Source organism: Ammodytes marinus, assembly GCF_949987685.1.
Source record: "Ammodytes marinus genome assembly, chromosome: 11".
Classification (NCBI taxonomy): Eukaryota; Metazoa; Chordata; class Actinopteri; order Uranoscopiformes; family Ammodytidae; genus Ammodytes; species Ammodytes marinus.
In genome coordinates this window covers 5,716,339-5,721,960 of record NC_137215.1, presented here as the reverse complement: position 1 = coordinate 5,721,960, position 5,622 = coordinate 5,716,339, and positions in this window count along the sequence as shown.

Here is a 5,622-nt window from a genome sequence, read left to right as displayed (position 1 = left end):
CTAACAGGCTCAAAAGGAATTACCGTAGACATCACACCTTCGCGCACAATTTGAAAACCGATTTCAAATAATCAGTCCACATTGTTCTGTATGACACATTGGGAAAATTCCCGGACAGATGAGCAAGCTGAAGTTAAAAAGAGGAACTGTTGATTTACTGTAAGTAAGATTTTCCATTACCCAAGTGAAACCTTTCTTCTGAAAACTGGCTTAAATTGCTATTGTGTGTGTGTGTGTGTGTGTGTGTGTGTGTGTGTGTGTGTGTGTGTGTTCTTTAAAAAAAATCCAAAAATAAAGTTAAAAAAAAAATTGTTATACTTTATTTTTTCTAATTCGATTAAAACAAAATTCCAACGTCTTTTGACAAAGCTTATTGTTATGAGGTCGTAGGCTGAGCACTGTGTCTCTGTAGTCTTAGTCAAAGTCTCTTGTGCATGTAAAGAAATGCAGCGATCCCCGTCCGGTGTCTGTCAGAGCAGGAACAGAGGAGTCATGGAGAGGATTAGAAATATTTGAGAGATGAGCCCACCCAGAACGTATATAAAAAACAGATTCATGTTGAGAAAGTAGCACTGAGACAGTCCACAGTCTCTCTGTGTGTGTGTGTGTGTGTGTGTGTGGGTCTTTTAAGCCTTTTTTCCATCGAGCGGTGCGGTTCGGTACAGCTATGCAATTGTTTGCATTTCCACTGTCAATAGTTGGGCACTTGGAGAGCAACAAAATAAGCGTACCGAGCCTTGCTTAAATATTTTGACAAAAAGGTCAAACTAAAGTGAGGAAATACTACCACACCTCTTGACACATTTTTTTGCACTTTCGAAAAACATTCCAATAGCTTAACATTGATATTGAATTGAACCATTGAAAAATACACGTGGTGAAATAGACAGGAGCTATACAGGAAGCAAAGATTGCATGTGGTGTGATGAGTCTGGACCCATCTGTACAAACAGTGTCTATCTGTCTAGTTGATGGTGAGTATGTGTTGAACTCCTCGGGCCATAGATGGACAGCAAGTCTCGCAAGCTTTAAGCAGCTACATTTATTTCCTCAGACTCCGCTCCGCTCTCATGTCTCCCACACACATGCTCAGACACACGCACACACACACAAACACACTCTCTCTCTCTCTCTCACACACACACACACACACACACACTCACACATCTACACTCCCACACACCCGCTCAGACAGACACACACTCCTCCAGAGCCGTCCGGAGGAATCCAAATGTTTTAATTAGCGGTGATAAGCGGAGACAAGGAGCGCATTGAGCAGCTCTGACAAACAGACTTGTCCTATCAGCAGACTGATAGAGGAACTACTCAGACCCACTTACTGACTCTCAGGCTGCCCTCCTCCCTCTCCTCTCCCTGCTCTCTCCATCTACTGGGAGAAACAGACAGCATAAAGTATCTTCAAACGTATTGTCCCTTATTAATAAGGCAAGGTAAGGTAAGTTTATATAGCACAATTCAGACACAAGGCCATTCAAAGTGCTTAGTAATAAGGTCACCTAATTATGCAACATGCACTTTTGGTTTTTCAACATCAATATGGGTCCACGGTGGGACTAGACACTCCCTAAGTGTGAGAAAGAAAATAACTCTCTCTCTTTTTATCCACCTCCACCTTTCTAAAAAAACCTGTGTTCAAAAACCCCAGTCAGATTGCCCTCCCCTAATGATGTCATATGGGGAGAAGCCACGGCCCCCTCATTACCAACCTAATTTAACATAAGTGTTTTAGCCACACCCCCAGATACGTGGATGGATTCAGGGCCAGACAGAGCAGACTGGGCGGGGCTTAAAGAGACAGGCTCTAAAACAGAGCGTTTTAGACCGAGGATGAAAAGAGCAGATTCAGCGATGGCACAGTAAGAAATATAAAGTTTTTTCCGCCTTACTTCCTTTCTTCCTTTCCCATGAAAGTACATCATGAAAACAGTTCCTTACCCAAATTACAATTATAAACCTGTAAATGAGCATACTATGTCACCTTTAAATTAAACCGTGCTATGGTATATGTCTGTAGTTTTACAACTCTGTGCCATTGTATCATATTATTCAAGACACAATGTGTTGCTCTATAAACCAGTTTTATTCACAACAGCATAAAAGCAAGAGGACTATATTTCCCAACGCTAGTGTTCACAAAAAAATATGTCCTAACCTTGAACCACTTTTGTATCAGTGGAGGTCTGGACAGAGACACGCACACACGCACACGCGCGCACACACACACACACACACACACACACACACACACACACACACACACACACACACACACACACACACACACACACACACACACACACACACACGCACACACACACTGAAGGATACAATGTAGATTGGTCAAACCCTCCTTGAAGCTTTTTGCCAGTGAAAAACATTTTTGGACTTTTGTTGGGTAAAAAAATAGCACTCTTTGACTGGACTTTACAGAGCAAACATAACATAAAACAAATCAAATATTTATACAGTATAGAGATGACTAAAACTAACTGTTTTGAATATGTGTGAATTCTTTCCCGACTGGCTCACATTTTGCACCAGACCAGTAAGTTATTGCTAGCGCTTGGAGGCAAAGCAGCAGTTAAGCTTATTTGACGGGAAGGGAAGACAGCTTTCTTTCAAGATCAAGTTCAAAGGGCAGGAGGCCTGTTTTCTTCTCTGTGTCCCTGACTGCACCTGTGTTCCTTTGCCACACACACACACACACACACACACACACACACACACACACACACACACACACGCACGCACGCACGCACACACACACGCACACACACACACACACACACACACGCACACACACACTTGCACACGTGCTGGATGTGAACAGTTTGTGTGTGTGTGTGTGTTTGTGTGTGTGTGTGTGTGTGTGTGTGTGTGTGTGTGTGTGTGTGTGTGTGTGTGCGCGTGTGTGTGTGTGTGTCTTAAGTTGCGGCTCTCTGAAGTGTTCATAAGAAGATTTTATGACCTTGTTTACCTTTAAAAAAAAGCATTTGTCACAACATTGGAGTCGGAGCAGAGGAGAGAAAGTGCCACACACCTGCGATCACCATAACAACGCTGCTGGTCATTAGACTCACTCCCAAAGGCCCAGGGGATGACAAGTGTGTATATGTGTTATTGTTTGAGTGCAAAAGTGCATGTGCCTTTTCCTTTGATCATGACAGTAGCATTGAAGGGTACGTTTTCAGTTGGGTATGCTTACATTGTTTTTTTTAAATATTCACACTTTAGTTAAAAACACACAGTCTTAACTAGGGCTGCACAATTCTTTCTAAAATGTGAATCCCGATTTTATCTCCTCACAAATTTGTGTCATGATTCTGTCATACAATTCTTGTTTGTCGAGTTTATGGAATATAAATAGATCAAACCTGTAACCAGTCAGTTTGGACGACAAACCAATGTATTTAAAACCTCTGGGGTCTACGGTAACAACATATATTGAGTTGTTTGCGTGAATGATACATAGATTGTTTTGTTCTTACATAGTGTGGCCAGTTGTCATTGATATAGGCTAACAACTGGAATTGTTCCCAAGCTAAGAAGTGAACATTTAGTGTAACTATGGGGAATATGAGTGACAGAGACTCGTCATCATTTAGAAATGAGATCACTATATATGAATCAAGATCACAATTTATTTTTAATAATTAATTGTGCAACCCCTAGTAGTAGTCGTCCTAACTGTTTCTGAGCTCCCATTGTCTGTGTCTGTTTGAATCATCACATGGCTTGGTCTGCTCTTATGAAAATATCAGTTACCACGGTTATAGGAGTATAATCCCCCCCCCCCCCCCCCCCTCTCTCTTCTCCCTCTCTCTCTCTCTCCATACTCTGGCCCATTAGCCGTGGCATTTCACTATAAACACTTAGATTTATCGAGGAGCTTTTCCATTCAATGCAAGTCTTGCGTGCTCTTCTTTTATTGCGCAAGAAGTGCGAAGGATCCCGTTTCAATCTCCCACTCACGCACACAGCCCACAGACACACACAACATCTCTGCACTTCACATCACATATAAATGCTCATAATCAAAACAGCTGTGTCCTCATCTGTCGTAACTTTTTATCCCACTGCCCTGTGACTTGAGTAGCTAGGCATTTTGTTTGTGTGTTACTGATCATTTTGTATCCTTGGTTGCTGCTTGGGAAGAATTTGGTCTCTCCCCGACTTGTTCCTTTAAGTGATGACAGGATGGCTATCTCCCCCGCATCCTAACACATCACAGCTCGGAGCTCTAGGAGACATTCAAGCCACAACTGGCACCGTGGGGCTGATAAAAACTTTCTTGTTATTTTGGTAGAGTGCCACTCATCTGGCGCTCACATTTCGCTATGCTTCATAATTCACAAAAACGCTGCCATCTCTGGAGTCATGTCCCTAGTTTAAACAGACGGGAACCATTCAGCACTCGCCTCTTTAACGGTATGGAATGATCTGTTTGATTGAGTATGAGTATAATCAGTGACTGCAAGGCGGCACCAGACCTTTGTAAAATTTAGTGTGGGTAAATTTGCACTATAGGCTACTGTACGTAAAGTGAAGGTTTACATCCCTAATAAAAAATGCACACAACTCATTCTATATCTATAGTTGCATTGCTAACTGAGCTAATACTAGCTTGGAAACATATGAATATGCAATAATTGTAAAACACTGTATACATTTTATCTATTTATTTGAATGCGTACATTGCACTACTGCCTTGTACTTTTTACTCTTTACTATTATATGTTGTGTGTATACTTGGATGCTGCTACAATTTCGTTGTACACTGTGCAATGACAATCAAATGATTTTAATTCTCATTCTGATCTGTTGAGAGTATAAGAACAGAACTATATTAGGGGTGACCCCGAATCCTCGATCTGAAGGAACCCAATTCTACTGCCAATCTCACTCTCAGTTCTACCCAGAAGTATCAACTATCAGGAGGAATTTGGGGTTCAGTGTCTTGCCCAAGGGCACTTCGACATGTGGCGGGGGGACGGGGAATCGAACCATAGACCCTGCTGTTAAGTGGTCGACCGCCCTACCCACTTCCCCACAGCCGACCCTATTGGACAGATTCTCATTTTAACTTTTATCTTGGGTTCTTGAGTCAATGTTCTGTTGTGGTATTTTGAACAGTCTATTTTATAGTGTGTGCACATATCATGTTTCACCAAATCATAACCACATTAAGTAGCCTGGCCCGGGACCCTTTAACTGGTGAGTGAGGGCGTGGCTCTAGGATAATATTTCAGCATCATTTCAGATAAAGGAAAATACCTCTTTTTCTCAGAAATACAATTCAAATCAGATTGCATGAATCTAATGACCATATCAGCTTTTGGACAATAATGGAAATGAAACATGATGGGAATCGCAGATAACATCTCAATTACGGTTATCAAGTTCATACAGATTGTGATCCAGGATTAAGTTTGACAGAATGCCAGTAAAGAACCAAATGTAGATAGAAAAAAATGACACTACTTGTATCACCCTGTAATTCACCAGCTGTTGTTTTATATTAGGACACGTTCAATACTCTATACTCAGGGACTGTGCAATCTCCTCTCAACCAAGTGGACCATATACAAAAGGATTGATTGA